The 21,061-nt window shown below is 57.9% G+C and overlaps 1 long non-coding RNA gene and 1 other non-coding gene across 2 annotated transcripts; both read left to right on the top strand.

Moving 5' to 3' along the window:
* Window positions 1–614: 614 nt before the first annotated feature.
* Window positions 615–12,382, top strand: LOC119102262 (uncharacterized). Its single transcript, XR_005094680.1, has 3 exons — window positions 615–701; window positions 1,387–1,449; window positions 12,286–12,382. It is a non-coding gene; the product is annotated as an uncharacterized LOC119102262 (long non-coding RNA).
* Window positions 12,383–20,411: 8,029 nt separating this feature from the next.
* TRNAR-ACG (transfer RNA arginine (anticodon ACG)) lies at window positions 20,412–20,484 on the top strand. Its single transcript has one exon. It is a non-coding gene; the product is annotated as a tRNA-Arg (tRNA).
* The last annotated feature ends 577 nt before the right edge of the window (window positions 20,485–21,061 follow it).

Raw genomic sequence — 21,061 nt, 5'->3', positions numbered from 1 at the left:
TGAGTTTACTCCCAGACCCAGTGCCTGTAATGAGGGTGCCCGGTTATGATGATTTAGATGCCAGCTGTGATTATGGAGCAATGAAGGTGGTCGTATGTGAAGCGGGCTACAATCAGACAGGGTAAGAAATTTGGCAATGATTTCCTTAGACTCAGATGTGTTGGGTACGATATTATGTGTTGGCGAAATGCTTGCGGAAGATATTCCCTCCGATAGTTTTTTAATTCGCGCCGGTGGTGCTGCAAAACAAGTCACGGCACATCTTGGGCCCATGACCTCGCGGTCATCAGCACAGCATGTTGCAACCATGAGCTGTGACTTCCCGCAGAAGAGATGTGTACGGAGCTGCTCTCGCATCTCTGCTGTGTGCATGCGTCACATCGCTCCGATCGGCAACGCATCAAGTCAGGTAGCCGTGCCACGAATCCGTCTGTCCAGGCTGTGATTTGCATGACCTCACATTTACTTGTCTGTGTGTTGGTGCGACCGCGTGCGGTGTTCCGCATGACCCCGTCACGATCCACGGCGAGTGTCGGCAGCTGGCGGCCGCGTCAGCGGTGCCGCCGGTCCCTGCCTGTCCCGATTACCTGACGTCCGGCCGCCCCTTCCAGAATGTCTGAACCAGCTGCAGAGCATCGTGTTCAGGCAGAAGGCCCACCTGGAGTCGACGTCCGCCCTGCAGGGGGCGCCCGCGCCCGGCGGTGAGTGCGCGGACGGGGCCGGCGCCGCGGGCCGCCCCGGGGCGCCGGCCGGACGCGGTCACTGCTGCGGCCGGCGGGCCCTCGGCCAGAGCGGGGCGAAAGGCGTCGTGATGGGCCGGCCGACGTAATGGGTTGTGTGTGTGAACGGCGCCGCCGTTGTGGGAAGTCAGGAGAGCTTATCGTGGCGAACTGGGGGACCGGGTTGCGACGTGGGGACGGAAACGGCGGGCGCGTGGCCGGCGCTCGGAGCCGTCTCGTGCGCCAGCTGCGAATGGCAGGCACAACCGGCGCACGCTCGTGCCTCCAGCGTCAGAGCATCGCACGCCGGCCGGGCGGGGGCCGCGGCGCGCTCCCCGTGCTGTCCGGCGGCGTCTCGCAAGCTCTGCCTCGATGCCGCAACCCGGGAGGGTGCCGCTGGCCTGTCAGACGGGAAGACGGGAGGGGGGGGGGGGGGGCACGGCCGAGTCCGGCGCTCCTGTATGTCGCCCCTGTCCGGACGCGGAGGCCGGGGACAGCGCCAGTGACCGTGGATGAAGGACGGTGCGATGCAGATGACCGCCGCCAGGCCGGCCGTCATCTACATGTGTGGCGTGCGGCTAGGACCAGGAGGGGGAGGCGCGGCGCGCGGGGGGAATATGACGCGAGTCAGCTCCAGATCGTGACGATGGCTCTGTTCGCCCGGCAGGCTTCTCGGCGGATGTGCCCCGAATGCCGCCGTCCCCGAGAGGAATACTGATCAAAAGTCAAGGTGAGAGGTGTCAGCTCACGTAGTACTTTTGGGTGTATGATCCCCGTGGGGCGTATGATATTGGTGCACGAAGCGTGAAACTGCGCAGTTTGTATGAATGGACCGGAATTCTCCTTGCCACCACCCTAGACGGGTTTGGCCTGTGGCGGAGCTGGTCTGTTATCATCAAGTCTCAGCTGGTCGCGGAGTTCATGCCTGGATTTCAAGAGTGCAGCGGTCCTGCCTGCTACACCGCCGCCGCCCCTGGTGGCGACACCGCCGTGTGGCGGATTCGGGCACCTGTCATATGCAGTGCCTCCCTGCTCCCGCCCCCGCACCGCCCCCGCACCGCCCCTGCACCCGTCCCCGCCGCCTCCCGCCCCCCCTCCCCCCCCCGCCCGGCACCCTGCTCCAGTCCGGCTGAAGCGGTAAATAACGCTCTTGAACTTGGGGGCCGGAGAATGGCCGTGGCGGCGGGGCCGGACCGGATCGGCGCTGTTACAGGTCCGGTCGGTAGGATGGCCGTCGGTTCGGGGCCGCCACCCGCGTCCGAAGGCGTGTTGCGCGATCGTCCGCCGTGCGGACTCGTTCCCCGCCAAAGAGGGGAGGTCACCGCCGGCGCGACGCCGGGCGCGCTGCGCGGCAGGGCGGGGGTGGCGGTGGCCGGGCTGTATCAGACGGGCACGGCTGGGCACACCGCCAGCGCTGAACGCTGGCTTACGAGCCTTGCAGCTCAGAGGATGACCGCGCCTCATAAGCGCCCATTGTTTTCGTCGGTGATCAAAGTGGCGGCTGGCTCGGACGATAGTGAACCGCTCCGGTGTCGTCACTGGGCAATCGAACCCGTCATCGGTTGCGGGCCGAGCCGAGGTCGGCCGGGCGCAGTTGCCCGGCTGCCGGGCCAAGTTGGCACGGGTCGGGCCGGGCCCGTGGCGCCTCGGGCTCCGCTTATCACTGCCACTCCCGACCGAGCTGTCAGGCCGACCCGTTACCTAATTGGAACAATGGGCCGGCTGCTGCTGCTCGGGTCACTGCCGGGCCGGGCCCCGCCGGCGGCTGAGCGCCGCTGCAGCGGGCGTCGATCGCCCCGCCCGGCAGCGTCCGGCCAGGGCTCGTGAGCGACGGCTGGCCGCTGCAGCGCGACCCAGACAGCGCCGGCGCGTTTGGTGGTGGACGACGGCTGGCGACTGCTCCACGCCCGTGCGGCCGCGGGCGAACGCTGACCGGCGGCTCCGGGCTCGCCGGCCGCGCCACGTCAGTGGGCAGACCGCTGCAGACGCGAGTCGTTAATTGTCCTCGGTCGCGATCTGACGGCGCTTTCTCCGGTGACGAGTGGGCTGTCCGGGCGCGGTGGGCCGGCGGCCGGGATCGGGGCCGGGCCGGCAGCGGCGGGCGCGGGCTGTCTCGGCGGCCGACCGCGATCCGCTCACGTCTGCGCCGTAGGCGCGTTCTCGTCTCGCCTTCCCGGCGCCTGCCGTCCGGCCCGGCTCTGCCCCTACCGCACCGGCTGCCCTTGTATCGCCGCCCTGGGCAGCGGCCAGTGACGAAATAAAGACGTCGAGAGGTGGCAGAGCGTCGGCCCAGATCACTTAGTATCGGCACATCCAGGCGCTCGTTGATATGTAAACGGCCGCGTAACTTGCCGGTAACAAGGCAGCCTGTCGGCACGTGCTGCACCGTGTATCGGAACGGCGCGTGGCCGCCGTCGGCGCCGCCCCTGCCGGGCTCGCGCCGGTGCCACCCGCTGCACCGGAGGGCGCTGGCCGACCTGGCACGTCTGGGGCATGGCGGTCAGTGCGAGCGACCGCCACGTGACCTCACGATGGTCAGGTCTGACCTCGGGACGGTGGAGGCCGTGTCTGACGCCCTGCATCACTGCGGGCCTGTTTCAACAGCCTGTAAATCTGTGGGAGCGGGATTGCCTTGGAAGGCCTGTGCAACGTGTAATGAAACGTGACGCTCAACAAGGCTTGTATGTGCGTCGGGTCATGCTCACATTTGATCAAAAAGCACACCAAGTTTATGTGGATCAGGCTTGATTCGAAACCAAAGATGCAATTTTGTACACGATTCGTTATCAGAATTGCCTTCTTTCCTCTTATTTGTGGGAGGTGAATCAGTCTTGAGTCGTCAGTCCTCATACGGTCGCAAATGCCAATAAGAAACAAGGCTACGTGCATACAATCCTGTTGGTTTGCAATGCGCTTGAGAAAAAAAACAGCCAAGGCCTGCAAAAGACGTACACTACAGGTACTGTGCCTAAATTAAGATAATAAATTCATTCGCCTTTCATGGATGGATGCTTTGCGATTCAAATGCTGACGAAAATTTTTGCAAGTGGAGATGATTGCGGGTGATGGCTTGCTTAGTCTGTTTCTATTGAGATTATTTCCAGTTGTGTGAAAGTTTCAGGCAGTTGCAATGGTCTGCAAGGCTCTTAATTTTTTTCATTGCTGACGGTCTACAAGGCTTTCAACAATTACACGGCTTAGATTTGGATATTAACCGTTTCAGCCATTCTGGTGGTGTTAGATGTTCCCGTATTTGTACCGTTCATTTGGGTTCGAATCTTGTTGATTTGATTTCAGGTTCGGACTACTTTGTTTGATTCAAGGTCAGTTTGGATAAGCTAGGGCAATTCAGCCAAATCAGCAGATAGTTTTCATCACCGTTTGAACAGGTTGGGACAAAACCCTGACAGCGCAAAATGGCCTAAGTAGCCGGCGTGCTCCATAATACCAATCATCGTCATCGAGTGAAACGCTGGGTGATGATCCGTATGTACTTGACACAGGGCAACGATTTTCCGTGGAAAACACGGCCCGCTGAATAGTAGATTTTGTCATGGTCGCAAAATGGCCTTGGCCTTCCGCGCGCCCTTAAGCGCCAATCATCGTCTTCAAGGATGGTTTGATTTGAATCGTGAGTCGGCTCCAAGTGTATTGAGTCAGAATCGATTTGACTCGTGCCGAGTAGGGGAACAAAGTCGTGTGTGTCGTGCTCCAAAATGCGCCCACCAGGCGTACAAACCAGCACGGTGGTGGTGATCCATTTTCGTTCTGCCAGCCCAGAACTTTTTTGTCTACCTCCGCGGACAGGTAGAATACACGTAGTATTGCTTCGTAGCATTTAGTGTAGTTGACAATTTTATTACACATTTAAGCCGTTTTCGGTATCCAGCATGTTTTTGTTGCGTCAAATCAGGATCAAACTTTATGTTCTTTCACATCACGGATGACAGTATTCTTCAACTCTCTCAACGTTTTTGAATGATTTGAAGTGTGTCGCCTGCAACTTTTCTTACTTCTACAAATTCGTAAATGCGCCACAATAATCATGGACGTGAAGGCACCAATATTGGCGGATACATGAGCAGGGCGTAACCATATATTTAACGTGAACCCTAACGAGGCCAGGGGGCGGCGGCGATGCAACTCCTTCTAAAGTCTTGTCTTCGGAGACATTCCATAACTGTCGAATAGATTGCCATGAAGCTTTCAGGCACTTTTGGGGCATCCTTTCCACAACTTTTGTCAAAAAGTGTTCCGATCAGGCCGGGAAGTCATGGCCTTACTAGTGGAGCAACCTCCGACGGGCTTGGAAGGAAATCCCCTGTATGCCATCCTTTTGTGACCGGGTGAAAACGAGATGTCCTGGCGGGCTGAAGGTAACGTGCGGCTGGATAAGCAATCTGAAACTGGTTACCGGCCTTTTTTGACCTGGTTAAGGTCATTGCAAGTCGCTAATCTAGCATAATCTGTCATGACGTTTTACAGTCTGAGGGAGGCTTGTGGAGATCCTGTTTAAAATTGGCGTACAGTTATCTCCTACGATACCATACGCATGTGTTTTGCAATATTGGTAAACACGAGCATCTGGCTAATACAGCGGTCCTTGGAATGTCTTGACCTGACCCGTGACCTCTGTATTAAAGGGAAATTGGCACATATTATCGCATTTGTAGAACATCGCAGAAGACGGTGGAGTTAGTTAAAAGTGGATTAAACCAACAGGCTTAAAATTTGCCAACTCATCGTGACACTGGGGTTCTACCAACCTGCCCGCTGTGCCAACGAAGGGTTCGCCCGCCCCCCCCCCCCCTTCCCCTGCACAGGCAAGGATTAACTAATGAGGTAGTCCAGCTCCTTTCACCTTTCAGCGACTTGTCATTTTGTCTTGTTGATGTTAAATCAGGTCTGCGCAACGTCCTGTCTCCTGGCTTACTAGGAAGAGAGCTTGGTCCTGGTCAAGAGCGCAGGTTAAGAGAGAATGCCCCTGCTCACTTGAGAATTAGTTCAGCGAAAAGGTTTAGTGATAAGTGATCGATATTTGATACATAACGATACATAAATTATGCCATAAGCATGCATTTTGCGACGTCGCATTAATAATAAGTCGCATTAATTTTGTCACTCATTTACGGGCCACATTTGTTTGATTTAGACTCGACCACTGCCGGTACGTATAGCCTTCAGGCCCACCGTATAGTTATGTATGCTTCTACCAACACTTATAATTCTCTACTCTGTACTAATAATTTCGTCCTTCCCGTCTGTCTGTTTGTCCATCCATGCGTGCGACGCCATCCATCTGGGGAACGGCTACGCACAGCTCGTGTCCGTTTGGCACACGGGTGCATTGCCACCTCGGGAGTGTCCGGAGACTAGCGTCATCGCTGCAGGTGGTGTCGCCCGCCGACAGCGAGCGCCGGGGTGCACTCCTTTCACTTCTTCGCGTCCGCCGGTCCTGCACGCCGCGTTTGAGCTGGTGACGAATTGCAGCCAGGATTATGATGGTGGGTCACGTGCAGTTTGGCGGGCCGTCCTTTATACTGAGAAGCGGGAGTTGTCAAAAGATGTTCCAAAGTTAACCAGACCAGATATGCAAAAAAAAAAATATAATGCCGAGATGACCAGCCTAGGTACCGTCCCAGTAGTGGCGGCACTAATTCAGCATCAGCAACTGAATCGGCAGCATCTGCCAGGCACCTGCACTGGCGGCATCTTCCAATGCATTCAGCGAGGTCGGCGGTTCAATGCACCTTTCGACATGCTGAAATAACGGAGGTACGGCCTGTCGTGGTGACCTCTGCGTGGTAGATTGCTGTTAGCGCTAACAACCACACAAAGCCGAATATTGAACTATTTGTGGTGCATCAAATCTGTGGGGATGTGCTTCATTTTGGCAACCAATTGGTTTCTGTACATCTTGTGGGTGTCTATAGCAGGAGAACCAGTGGAGTCGACCAGGGATTAGTGAAATGAGGCAATGTTCCATGTGAGGTGAATCATAACCGCTCGGTAAGAGCATAGCGAAGCGAGGCTATGCGGGCCGAAGAGCTGATCAGTGTTCTGTCGTGTAGCGGGGGAGCCTGACAGGAGTAAGCCGACCGGAGGCCGGCCGCTCTGTCGCGTAGCGGGAGAGCCTGACAGGAGTAAGCCGACCGGAGGCCGGCCGCTCTGTCGCGTAGCGGGAGAGCCTGGCAGGAGCGGGCCGACCGGAGGCCGGCCGCTCTGTCGCGTAGCGGGAGAGCCTGGCAGGAGCAGGACCGACCGGAGACCGGCCGTTCTGTCGCGTAGCGGGAGAGCCTGGCAGGAGCAGGCCGACCGGAGACCGGCCGTTCTGTCGCGTAGCGGGAGAGCCTGGCAGGAGCAGGCCGTTCCGACCAACGTACATCAACTGCCGCGCTAGTCACGACTCGCCCGCTCCACACCCGCGTCAACCGTGGGATTTATGGGATACTTTGCCCCCAAAAAGAATGCTGCTCGTTAACACCGTTCACACGGATTGGTCCTTGCAGCCGTGTTTATTTTATTCAACATCCCGGGTACGGCGAAAAGGGTCCTTGGCCAAATCCGGCCCAGAAGCGGAGCTGGTCTGTAGGTGGTGAACTTTTTAAGAAGTTCTTTGAAACGTCCAGTTACGCCGGTTTTGCTGTTTGCTTGGAGATATTAAGAAACCTTTGCCATTTTTGGACTACGCCAACCTTAACTGAGGCTTCCTCTGGTCCTCTGGAATATTTGGACGCTTTCTGATGCCAAACACTAACAGAGCGTTGCTTTCGCTGCATAGCTTGTGAGCAAAGGTCCTGAACTTATATCGGCTTGTGGCCATGTCATTTATTGTAAGCAAAGTGGGCCACATCGTCATTCTTTTTATGCAGTATGTGGAGTTAAGGCATCTGTTCAGCCAAAAGCACACGCAATTTCGCGAACTGCAAATGTCAGCAAATTTGTCCGTCGCAGAATGGCTTTGTTCGTGTCAGTTAAATGCTGGCCAGATCTCATCAAAATGCCTCTTAGGGTGTGCTACACACGGACGCAGACAAGCACACAAAAATTGCATGGACCACAAACATCAAGTTTTTATGAACCAGTAAGCATAAATGGGTACAGATTTGGCGACAAGGTCAATGCCCGTTGTATGATTAACAAGTATAGACTGTCTTTTTATGCACAATCGTCCCTTTCATCGTCATTTGTCATATCTTCTTTCCTTGTCAGAGGACACCGAGCAACGCAAGAGGCCCTCTGTCACTCGGAGCCCGGTCCCCGTCTCTGTTCCAGGGGTACAGGAAACCAAGGGTACCAGAGAAACCAGGGGTACGGGGTTCCATTCTTCGCGGTGCCCGCCTTTCCTGCCAGGGTGAGAGGCAGGCGACGCCATAAAGCCTCAGCATCTGAGTGCGTCGTAAAGCCCCGACGCCCCCCCCCCCCCCCCCCGTCTCTGTTCAGCTAATGGACTTGCGGCTCAACACGTCCCGGGGCCGCATGGCGACGCACGAGATCTTGATTGTCTCACGGGCCCGAACAAGCACGGGGCCCGTGCTGTAGCGGTGCTGCATTTGCTGTTCCATTCATTGCTGCATTGCGTCTTTCTGTTGTATAGTCAGCAACCGTTGTCAAGTCAATTCTCGTTGACTTTCATCGTTTGCTGCTTGATCATATAATCAGTTCTTGTTTGGTCCTATGTTCCGGTGCTGATCTGCAACCTGGGCCAGAGTCTGCAGCTGTATTTCGTCAGTTGCGACATCGATAAGCTCCTGGACCAGCTTGACTTCGTGTTCTGCACCTTCGTTAAGCCGTTCCAAATTTGATTAAGGTTTTGATCTGGAATAGTCATTTTCAAGATCATGCCCTGCAGTTAGCAGTTATGCCCGTCTTGGATTCATGCCCCCTCGTTCCTAAGCTAAGCGCACCCAAACCTATGCAGACTATTTCGTACCGCCCAATGTGAAGTCACCTAGAGAAGTGTGACGTCATAGAAACGTCACGCGCTTCCGCCTCCTTAACACGCGCCCGGGTGGCCGGATAGATACCTTTCGCTCGGGTGGGGGGTCAATTTGCCCCCCCCCCCCTGAGAACTCGGAAACTAAGAAAGCTAGAGACACCAAATTTACAGGGTGTGCTGACCTGTACGTGAACTCATGAGGTCAAAGCTTCAGGTCAAAGTTTTGGATTCCTAAGTCATGACCTTCGGGCAAAATAAGGTGAAACAAGGCCAAATTACATGTTGGTCTCCAAGGTGCCCCCATAAACTAAATAACTGTTTGTAAGTAAGAGATCACATGCTCAGCTAAGGTCAGTACCCTTGTTTGACCTTTTGAAGGTCATGGTGGCCAAAATCATACAAGACTGCTCTGGGTTTTGCATTTGAATAAGCGACAAAGATTACAACAGGAAGTATGCTCCTAAAAAAAAAATGCTGACCTAGGTCATTTCACGCCAATGACCTATTCTGACCTCTAAGAAGTCCATGGAAGATGTGTAATGCGGTTTCTGCTATCAATAAATTTGAAATGAGCACCAGAAACCATCCCATACAGCAAGCCCTACAGTAATAAAACATGTTGATTTTGGCCTTGGTCCGACCTGTATACCTGACCTTAGGTCAAGGTTATTTTCTCATTCAATATTTGGGTTGTCTAAGAAAACATCTTAGAGATGTACGGCTTCATCTAACACTCCGTTGTTGCATCAGATTGAAGGATTTCCTGGAAACTGACTTCGCTTAAACCGTGGCCTGACTTTGACCTGCCATAGGTCAGCGACCTTACAAGTTACATCTAAAATTTTATGCCAAACGATCCGCTATTCAATTGTCTACAGCTACGCAAAATTTAACGGGGCTGCGCCGCGCCGTTCGGAAACCATTCTGGAAAAATCTCCAGGGGGGTCAATTTGACCCCACGCGAGCGCGTGTTAATGACCATGTTGTGTCATGAGAAGTATGGTCAGTTGTTCATTTCTGTCGGCAACGAATTATAGCACTAACGGACGACAGTAAGCTTTCAACCAACTTGACTCATTAAATGAAAGTTTCGAACGCAAGCAACATTTTGTGATACATGACACAGGTATTTTGGCAATGGTATTAGTCATGGCGTAAATCAGACTGAAAGTCGAATGACCGTAAGAAGAGTGTCGCAACCAAGCGTGTTAATGCAAATAAAAGAGAATACATCGTGGGCAAGTATGCAAAAAACACTTCAATCAGGCATCCATACGGTTATAACAACGTCATTCAAATACTGTTATTCCATGGGCCATGCGGCGATCAAGGCCAATACAAGTATAATTGTCGCACCGTTCATATCTGGCGTTCGTGAACACGATTTCCAGATGTAACGATCATAAATTGCCTCCCAGTCAATGTTGTGCAAGGTAACATGACGTAATCAAACAATGACGCTATGAGAAACGTAGTTACTGAATAGAAAAACTGTGTTGTCTAGAACAGTCCTTTCCACTTAAAAGTATGGCTATACCTTGGATATGCTGAGGTTGATAGAAATGACAATATTCAAAGCTATTGCGGGGTCGGCGATTGATTCAAAGGGACACACAATATCTGGATTCATCTCATGTCACGTCCTCCTCATTCCACACGGATGTGACTGGAAATGGGCCTGGCGGCCTAACGGTGGATACTCTATCGGTGCTGGGCCTGGAAGTAGCACTATCGGGATTGTTACATGCTCTGGATATACTTACGTGACTGGGCTTCGCTGGTCAGTCCGGGGTCGACTCCCTGTCACAATGTTGACTGTAGCTGGCTGTAGTTGGTGACTTGAGGAACCTGCCAGCCATTGATAGCACGGCAGGATAACGCAAGGTTCTGCAGGCTTCGGGACAATGCAAAATATCTGGCCGCAGTTCACGAAGGTGCAGAGCGTGAAGCCAAACTGGTTCAGGAGCTTACCGACGCCACAAATGACAAGAGACGACTGCAGCATTTGTCACGGCTTATACGCTGACGTCGTAACGTGTGGCCAAGCTAGAGTTGGTTACGCGATTATGCAGCGAAGGATCGATGTTAACAGGAATTGACTTGTTGCTCCATTATGTACCACGTGTGGTCACTGTCGCAGCAAAGTTGAAGTTTTTACGTTTTCAAATCCATCCAAGCTGCATTTGAATGAGATCTGACAAGCGCGTAAATGGAATAAACAAAATCTCTGCACAATGGGCAAGTTTGCTCGTGCTTGCAGCTTGCGACCTGACCTGCCCTTCGGCTATTTGCACGCTGGTGTCCGCAGTGCCGTGGTGGCGTCTTACACTCGCGACGTCAGAATGTTCAAAGCACCAGCCGAGCCGTGGTTACAGTCGGTAGATTTCAAAACTTGGTGAGATTACTTGAAATAACCGAATGAACGGAAATGGCGAGGTAAATGAATGTGCAGATAAAAAATTAAGAAGTAGGAAACTATCGGGCAATCACCAAACAAATCACCGAAACTGGATACGCAGCTGTGCTGGCTCAAGGTTGTCGTAGATCTCCTAATTGCCGGCAAGCGAGGTTAACTGATGTAGTGGTGTATTACGATGGTGGGTCAGAGCTATAGTCTGACCTCAGCATAAGAGCGCGTTGCCATTTCATTTACACAAAGACGAGCGCTCATAAGCCCTTTGAAGTGTTGTTGACGTGACACGCACGACTGGCCCTTCAGCACTGTCCATGAGACAACGCACCGGATACTATTACAACTGTCGGATGGTCTTTTCGTCGGTGCTGTGCGGTATGATGCACTTGGCACTACGCAGCCCTCTTGTTGGCATAGGGGCTTTACGACGCACTCAGCTGCTGAGGCTATACAGCGTCGCCTGCCTCTCACCCTGGCAGGAAAGGTGGGCACCGCGAGGAGTTGAACCGCGCACCTCTGGCTTCCCAGTCGCCCAGTGGCAATCGCAGACCGTGAACCACTACAGTATCGGTACCCCTACGCCACCCCTCTTACAGAGGCCGGTTGGTGATTCCCGTAGATCACTTTTTATGTGTGCTGCGTGCTCCGATGAGGATGGAGCGGCGACTCTCCCGTCGCCACAGGCCTCTACACTCTACAGCTTACGAGGGGGTTCGCTGGCGTGGTCGTGATCCGGAGCACCCCACAGGACACGGGCTTGGACCTTTATGTAGCTGCCGGTCGGTCGCTGTTAGCTGATACCGAGTAATTCTTCGAAGGGGAGGAGCTGCTTCTGTAGCCGTTCGTTGGTGTACTCTGTGGAAGCCGCTGGTTGGTGCACCGCCCTGTGACCATCGGTTGGTGTGTCCTCTTGTGAATTCAGGGCGGTGTGCCTATCCGTTACTGCCAGCCGCCGCAACTCCATGCGACCGCCCGCTAGTGTGCCTTCCTGTGACCTCTAGTCTGTGCGCCATCTGTGACCCTGTAACCACCGGTTGGTGTACCTCAATGTGAGTATCGGCTGGCGTGCCCTCCTGTGACCGCAAGTTTGTGAACCCTCCTTTTACTGCAGTCGATGTGCGATCCTGCGACTGCAAGTCGACGCGTGCTCCTATCACCGTGAGTGAACGTGCCCACCTTTGACGGGTCGGCTGTTTTTGCTGTGTACTCCGCAGAGTACGAGTCTGGCCCGGTTCGTCTGAGCTCGCACCGGTCGCGGCTGGGCGGCACGCAGACCTCCCTGACTGGCGTCTCCCTACGGCCCTCGGCGCCCGTCCTGCTGCCGGCCGGTTCGCCGCCGCGCAGGGTGGCGCGCCAGTCGCGTGTGGACGGCGCAGGTGGCGCCACTGCGTCCACCACGCCGAAGCGACGCGCCGCTGCCGCCGCCGCCCGCCGCGTGGAGGAGCCGCGCAGACCGCGCGCCGAGCGGCGCGTGATCACGGCCGGGAAGTGGGTCCGCAAGGTGGCGCCGAAGCGACGAGGTAATGGCGCGGGTGGCATCGCCGGCCGTCATGCCTGTCGGCTGGGCGCGGCAGCGATCAATCGTGTCTGTCACTTGACCACAATCAATCATTTTGAGCACCAGGAAATGGGTTGATGTACGACGAGCGTCACGGTGAAAGTGAATCGTGCTTTGAATGTATCACAAGTGAGCTGCACTTCGGGTATTTTACCCACACTGTCTAAGCCGTCCTGGGAATTCCCATGAAATGGTCGCGCAACAATTTCGGGCGCTTTTGGCGCGGCTGGGAAAATTGATCTGGGATTGCGCACTTGGAATTGTCATCTAGGTGTAATCACATGCCATCGATGTGGAAGTTAAGCTGTTACACTCGTGGCTGAATAGCCCCTGTATACCGCTCCCCTCTCAGTCCGGACTTCCTCCTGCCGCCAGACTTCTTCAGTACGGTGAGCACGCCGCCGGCGTACCGGCCGCGCTCGCCGCTGGCGCGCGGGCCGCCGCCGCGCGGCCGCCAACTGCCCCGCTCGCCCGTGCGCCGGCCGTCCGGCAGCTGGCTGTCAGACCCGGCGCCGGGCGGCGAGGAGGCGGCGGCTGACGGCGCGGAGGCCGGCCGCGGCTCGCCGGGAGCGGCGCCGGGCGCGGCCGTGTCGGCGCCGGCGCTCGGGTCGCCGGACGCCCGGCCGGCGGCCGACGGCGGGGCGCGCGCGATGGCCGCGAGCGATGGTGGGTCATCGGAGAGGCGGCGGCAGGCGTCGCAGCAGAGGGCGGAGAGCGCGTCGCCGGACGGCGAGGCGCCTCTGCAGGCGACTGACCCCGCCGACCCTCCCGACACGTCGCGCTCGGAGCGGGCGTCCGAACCCGGCTGCCTGCCGCAGTCGCCGGTGGAGGCGGCGGCGGAGCCAGCCGCGCCGGTGCCGGCCAGGGCCGGGGCGCGGACGGCCCCGGCCGGCGGCCGGTCCGCGCCGCCGACTAACGCCAGGGGCTCGCTGACCTGGAGAGGACCGCGGCCGGACAGGGCGCTGGCCGGCCTGGCCGGCCGGGCCAAGTCGGGCAGCCCCGGGAAGCCCGCCTCGGCTCGGACCAAACCACGGAGCCCTGCGAAGCCCACGGCCGCCCGCGCCAAGCCGGGCAGTCCGCCGAAGCCCAGTCCTACCAAGCGGACGGCCAGCGCGGTGGGCCGTGTGGCGCGCCGTCCGTCGCAGCAGCCGCTGGCGGAGGTGCGCCGCCGCCTAGCGCGCGCCCTTGAGCCCGAGCGCCAGGAGCGTGCGCCGCGGCCGCGCAGCTACGACCGCGGCCAGGTGCGCCGCTTCATCGCGCAGCGGCGCGCCGAGCTGCGCCGCAGCCGGGCCGAGGAGGCGGCCGGCCGGCGGCAGCGCGAGCAGGCGCGCCGCCAGCAACTGGACCAGCTGCAGGCCGACTGCCAGCAGCAGGTGCGCCGCGCGCGCAAGCGCGCCCACGCCAAGCGGCACGACCAGCTGGAGCGCGAGTGGCAGGTGGGCGGCATAATGACGAGAGTCAGTAGTGGATGTGAGAGTTGGTTTGGATCGTGGCGTTAGGTCCCGCCTCTTCTATGTTGAAAGCATTCTGCGTGATCTTGAAAAATTCGTTGAATTGGCGAGAGCGAACGCTCGTGGGCCAGTGTAGCGTTGGTAAACATGGACGCCTGGGCAGCGTGCCTCAGGTCCCGACCTGTGTAAGCTGTGCTGTGCTTTGTATGTGGCACCTGTACCCTAAGCGTGTCTTATCTCAGAACCCCCGCGTCTCCCTACACCGCCAGCCGCTGGAGTTGGATGAAGAGGAAGAGGATGAGGACGAGGATCAGGGGGCCATCGTGGTGAAGCGGGCTTCCACCGGTGTGGCACTGCACATTCCTCTGGCGGGGCGCGGTCCGCGGCCGCCGGCCCACCGCCCGGCCGGCTCAGCCGGCCCGGCCAGTGGCCGGCCGCGGCCCGCCCCCCGTCCGCGGCCGCCGCCACCGCCGCCGCTGCCGGCCGCCAGCCGCAGCACGCCCAGCCTGGTCTCGGACGCCGCCGCCGAGCTGGCCCGCTTCGCCGGTCACAGCGCGTTCCGGTTCGGCGGCGGCGCGGGCCGGCGCGCGCTGCTCGAGACGATGGCGGCCGAGCTGGGCCGGCGCGGCCACGACGAGCAGAGCCGCAGCCTGACGGCGCTGGACGCCGCGCCCAGGACAGACCGGGACAGGGACCGGAGCCGGGACCGGGACCGGGACTGGGACCGGGACCCGAGCCGGGAGCGGGCCGAGCGGCAGATCCGGCTCCGTGTCGAGCGGGAGGTCAGCCAGATGCGGGAGGAGCTCAGCAGAGAGACGCACGGTGAGCACGGCGAGCTGTCACAGGGGTCTTATCGCTCCGGCGGTGGCGGCTCAGTCTTGTGTTGCCTCCAGCAACCAACGCAGTCAGCGGCGTAACTCTAAATGGAGCATGCTGGGCTGCGAGAGTGACGCTAGACGCGTGTATCATACACCGTAAAGTAAAGTAAAGCACCATGGAGCGTAAAGGAGCGCTACCCCGTTGATTGAGTTGGTCGGAAGTGCACCGACTAATCACTTTATGTCAGGTGTGTTTGATCAGATGTGATTGCGTAGTACTTGGTAGTGGACAAGATTCATGCTTTATGTCATGGCCATTCTGAGTGCAGGCAATTGAGTAGCGTTGCAGCCTGAAGTGTACCCATTTTGCGCGAAACAACATGGCAGCCGCTCGATGTCCGTCGCAGTGCCGCGTCCGCCGCCTGGCGTGTCCGGCCCCTGTATGCCGGCTGGCTTGCTGGCAGGTGACAGCGGGGCTGATCAGCCGGAGGACCAGCTGCGGCGCGGCCTGGAGCACCCGGTCAGCGGCGCGCCGGGGGACCGCGACGGGGGCACGCCTTCGAGCGGCCGGCGCGAGGGCGACGCGGCCAGGGCGCGCTCCGACCGGCGCGTGGCCGACGGAACCCAGGGCACGAGCAAAGGAGACCGGGATAGGAGCGGCGGAGAGCTGGACAGAGGCAGAGCAGGTCGGGACAGAGCCGGCGTGAGTCGGCGCCGGGGCGGAGCAGATCGAGACGGCACTGAGGAAAACGGGGGCAGGACCGATCAGGGGCGGGACACGACAGGGAGTGGGGGCACAAGTGAAGAAGGCCGGGACAGAACAGGAGGAGATTGCATCAGCGCTGGCCGAGAACGAGAGAATATCGGCGCAGACCGGCAGTGGACCAGTAGAGAACGAAATGAGAGCGTCGGAAATGACGAGTGCACCGGTGAGGATGTGAGCGGGGGTCTCACGCCCCACGACAGAGTCCACATCCGGTCCGACAGGAGCCGCGCAGACGCAGCGCCGGCCACGGTCGATGACGGCCGACGGCAGGCGTCGGACGGGCCCTCCAGCCCGGCCGCGGGCCCGCCGCCACCGCCGCCGCCACCGCCGCCGCCACCGCCGCCGCCGGCTGTCGCCTCCGAGTGGCGGCAGAAGGCGTTCGCCGCCATGGAGGACGCGCTGAAGGGTTTCCTGGCGCGCGGCGGCCGCCCGGGCGCCGCCGGCGGCACCGGTGACGCCGCCTCGCTGGAAGTGTGCCACGCGCGGCAGCAGCTGGTCGGCGCGCTGGTCTCCCCGCCGGCGCCGGTGCCCGCTGTCCTGCTCACCGCGGCGACGCAGGTGGGACGCCCGGTCGACAGCCTGGACTACAGGCGCAGGGTGCTGGATAGTTACGGTGTGTGTGCCGTATGTTGGTGGAGATCCAATACCTTGTGCCTATTTCCGTTTGCAGCATCATTTGCCGGGGTGGGCTTATGTGCGTCAAGTCGCCTTTGTTGACAGTTACTCGGCGCTGGCTCAGCAGACCGGTTGGTGACGGTTGGCTGCACATCACATTATGTGTATTTGTACGTGCTAGCGTACACGCATTTATCCATACATGCGCACTAGTTTTCACGTCCTGGCATGCTCTCATGCGCATGTGACGAGCTGCGTCCATTGTCTCCGTTCTGTCTCCGTCCTGCATTCGTCACGCTCCGCCTGTGTCGCCGGTGGCGGCCGCTGACCTGACGCGGGGCGCTGTTGCAGACCGAGCTGGAGGCTCCGCCGCCGCCTCCTGCTCCGCTTGCCGCCAGTCTGCTGAGCGCGCCGCCGGCGCCGGACGCCGACAGCTTCGTCTCGGCGCTGAGCCGCAAGCTGCGACCGGGCGGCGCCGGCGCGCGACCCTCGGCCGACCTGCGGCGGCTGGCAACGCTGCTGCAGCCGACGCCGGCCGCCGACAAAGGCGTGCAGGTGTCCGAGTCGCTGGCGGCCGCCGCGTCGCCCACCGCCGCGCGACCGGACGAGCTCGAGGCGACCTCGTCCGGCTCGCTGACGTCGGCTGGCGAGTCGCACGACTCGTCGCTGTCGCTGCACATCCCCTCCGAAGCGTTCGTGCTGCCCAGCTGGAAGCGGCTGCGCGACCGGTGCGAGCGCCGGCCGCCTCTCGGGCTCACCTCTGAGGGCTCGCTGGAGACGAGCGCCGCCGCCGCCGCCGGCCGCTCGTTCGGCTCGTCGCCGCCGGCCACGGGCCGCTCTTCCGGCTCGTCGCCACCGGCCTCGGGCCGCTCGTCGAACGCCTCGCCGCCGGCTACAGTTCGTTCGGCGTCGGCGTCCAGCCGCCGGACGGCCGACAGCGCGGCGCGCGGCGGCTCGGCGACCGGCTCCGACCGCGGCGACGCGTCTGCCGCCGGCGGCTCCCCCAGCGACGACAGCGCCGGCGGCGAGTCGGAGGCCGGCGCGGGAACGAACGGGTCGGAGGGGACGTCGGTGAGGCGAGACACGGCCACAGCGCTGAGGTCCGAGACAGCGACGACGATCACCGAGTCGGAGCTGGGCAGCACGGCCCCCAGCGAGTCAGAAGCAGACTGTGCAGCGACCGAGACGGAGGCCGGCACCGCGCTCAGCGAGTCACGGGCGGACACGAGACTGACCGAGACGGAGGCCGGCACCGCGCTCAGCGAGTCACGGGCGGACACGAGGCTGACCGAGACGGAGGCCGGCACCGCGCTCAGCGAGTCGGAAGCGACCGCCGCCCGGACCGAGTCGGAGTCAGAGTCGGGCGCGGCGCTGAGCGAGTCCGAGTCGGCCGGCGCGGTGCCGGATGACTCGTGGCTGTCGGCGCGCGCCGGCCCGCCGGCCCGGCTGACGGCGGCGGCGCTGCAGCAGGAACTGCGCGCCGAGCTCGGCTACATGCAAAGTGTCGACGAGTCGCTGCTGGCTCTGAACGTGGCCGAGCGGCTGCGGCGGGAAGCGCGCCTGCGCAAACAGGCGGTCGGACTACAGGCGCTGGTCCAGGTGAGCGCCGCGCGGCCGGCCGCTGTGTGGACGCCAGCTTTGGCCGGACGCGCCATGAGAGTCGCCGCTATCACGGAGAACGTTTTACTTTGTGCTATGAGTGTCCATACATTTGCACCTGTGTCCGTAAGCAGCTCAATTAATCATTAAGATGTGCGGAGACGAGACACCGTTTGTAGGCCTCTGGGCGTGACTGTTAAGTTGAAAGGGCTGGGCCACCCTATCAATTTTGTTTAGAATGAGACGAAAGTAGTGCTTCCAAAATAGTTTTTCAGCAACAGTGGATGCAGAACAACTCCCAGTAATCACCAAAAACATATTAGAACAATCACCCATTTTCACTTTTGTGTTGAGCTATCTGTGTGCCTCCGTGCAAATCCCCGCCATGTGTAGAGTGCGTCTGGGGGACACTCTTCTTCCATGCGGTCCACAGTAAGACCAACTGCCGAATTACTGTGGCATGAAGAGCGAATGTATCTGAAACATAAAGTTGCACCATTAATGAAGAATAACTGCTACAGCCTGAATACTTCATCCAAGAAGGATTTTTTATTGGGCCCAATCCTTTTTAAAGGACTGGCTTCGTCATCACCAACATCAGTTGGATGACTGTGAACCGTATGTTCCGTAGTAATGCGCATTTCCAATCTATCCGTCATAATTGAAATCCTGTTCTATGTCCTCGCAGGTCCAAAAAGAGGAGCATGCAAAAGAAATGGCGGCGGAAACAAAGCGGCGCCAGCGAGACGAGGAGTCCGAGCGGCGGCGCTGGCAGGAGAAGGTGGGCGCCGGGCGGCCGGGCCGCCGCATCGTGGCATCGTGCGTTGTTTCAGCTTCGCGCTACGTCGATGACCTGCGTGGTAGATTTTTGTCCAAGGATGATGTCAGTATTCATGTTGTATAACATTTCGAAATAAACTCCATATGGGCCCTATTGTGTTAGGTGACTGCTACTACTGTGCCAAGTTAGATAGATCTTATTTTGGATGCCCTCTTTAACAATCTGTGCACCTATTGTTCATTGGAGTCAGTATTTTCCCGAAACGGGGAAAGGTGCGTTTTACTTGAAGCGAATGCTCCACATCTGAAGATATTGAAGCACATGTCAGATGTGTTGAAACATGCTCATTTACAACTATTGGGATACGTTTAAGCGGAAAAGGCTGCTCTGGACAATAAATTATTTCTAGTTAGTTGATATGCTCCTCAATCCGTCAATGTTTGATTGCCTCATGGAACGTTTGTATGACGTTGAGGTGCTGCCAAACAAGTCATGCGGATTTGGCACCTTAGCACTCACATGTAGTGCCTCAACGCGCGTACAGAGGGAAGTGGTGATGCTTGAAGTGGTCGCTTAGTCAATTATTGTTGTGTTCGTGTTTTGACGTTTTCTCGTGGTGTTCTTGCATATTTAACCTTCAGTTTTATGAGCTGGCTTGCGTTCACATGCTGGTTTATGGCGCTTTTCCAAATTGATTTGATTACAAGTATTATTTCTTTAATAACTACAGCTCGACGATATTACCGTTGGCGTTGAACGCCGCATGGCCTTTGGGGCGGTGAGATTTAAATGGAGCTGTTATGGCGTTATGCATGCTTGAATGGTTTTGGAATAGTTTGCACGATAAAGTCCGACCGTTTTGCGGGCGTATAGCTAAGAAACAAGAGGGTTTTAGGTCTTGAAGAGGACAGGGCTGTGAACTGCATCGAATGATCTTCAAAGTGACCATTTCGATACAAAACCCCATACAAATGTAGAACACACCATTTAGCCAACATTGCGTACATGTCAGACTTTTGGTATATTTTGTTTTTGGCATATACTGTTCTTGTTTTTGTGTTCTTGGTAAATTTTTAATGCGTGGAGGCGACTGGCGTTGCTTTATCTATTCTGTAATGGTTGAATCTATGTTACCTTCTGCTTGCGTACATTGGATGAAAGCCAGGCCGCTGATGAGACAGACAGCAGCCAGTGCATGACTCTCCTGTCCCTAACGTAATTCAGACGTCTCCTCACTGGGCGCCGCTGCCGTTTCAGCGTGACGAGTACGCGTCGGCCACTCAGCGCGTGGTGGAGGCGCAGGCCAGCGCTGCCCGGCTGACGGCCGAGGCGGCCCGCGAGCTGGCCGCCGCCCGCACTGCAGCGCCACCTGCGCCGGCGACGGTGGCGCCGCCCGCGGCCGACGCCGGATACGTGGCGGCCGCCACCGCCGTCGCCGCCGTGCAGGAGGCCTTCAGACAGGTCAGTGATACACGCGGCACGGAAATCCGGTGCGCTGGTTGGGCGGCTGAAGCTGAAAGCGTTGGTAGGCTTTGGTGTTGAATGAAAGCATGAGGCTGGTGATGAGCCATGGTCCCATAGTTGTATTTGGCGCCGAGTAAGTAGTTAGATGGAGATTGCTATCAAACCTGTTGATGACGTTTTGTAATGACATTCACCGAAAAGTTACAGCCTTCTAAATAATGACGGGGGTTCGGGACCGTATTGCCGTTATCTGTGATAAATATTACGTTAGGGTGCCGAATGTACGCCGGTCCTGTGGCGCAATGGATAACGCGTCTGACTACGGATCAGAAGATTCCAGGTTCGAATCCTGGCAGGATCGCAACTTTTCTATTTTCAAAGGGTGATTGCGGCGGTGAAATTGACATGACTTTTGTCTTGGGGGAGAATCACGCTTCAGGCCATCTTACATCTGTCTGAGAATGATTGAGGGCTCATGACTGAAATTGCCAGACCGGTTTTGATCCGCACCTTCGAAACCGCCGCCCGTGCGCTGACCACGCCCGTACCCTTCCCGTGGGCGTCGTTCATCTGTACAGGGAGAACGTCTACTTGACGCGGAGCTTGATGGTAGGGACATAACCGCACTGAATGCCATTACAACATACCTGCATTTACTAGGGCCCACAAATAACTGCAGTGTTTTCATATTTATCGGAATACGTTCTGGAACAGGTTGATTATGATGACCGCTATGTGACCGCAGGGCGCACAAGCAAATAAGCGTACGGAGACCCCTAGGGGATGGACAAATGCTTCTCCGCTAATAGGTGGCGCTTGAGTGCTTGTGCGTGCCCAAGGACTGCATCTCATATGCGGGTCATCATATTCGGTAGTGGGGAGCGAGATTATTGGTGCCTGGATGTTGCTCGCGTGCAATAAACATTTCACCTATTGAG

Source organism: Pollicipes pollicipes, unplaced genomic scaffold (assembly GCF_011947565.3).
Source record: "Pollicipes pollicipes isolate AB1234 unplaced genomic scaffold, Ppol_2.1 Scaffold_5724;HRSCAF=6776_pilon_pilon_pilon, whole genome shotgun sequence".
In the NCBI taxonomy this organism is placed as follows: domain Eukaryota; kingdom Metazoa; phylum Arthropoda; class Thecostraca; order Pollicipedomorpha; family Pollicipedidae; genus Pollicipes; species Pollicipes pollicipes.
The sequence above is the reverse complement of the archived record's forward strand: the minus strand, read 5'-3'. Positions and strand labels throughout refer to the sequence as shown.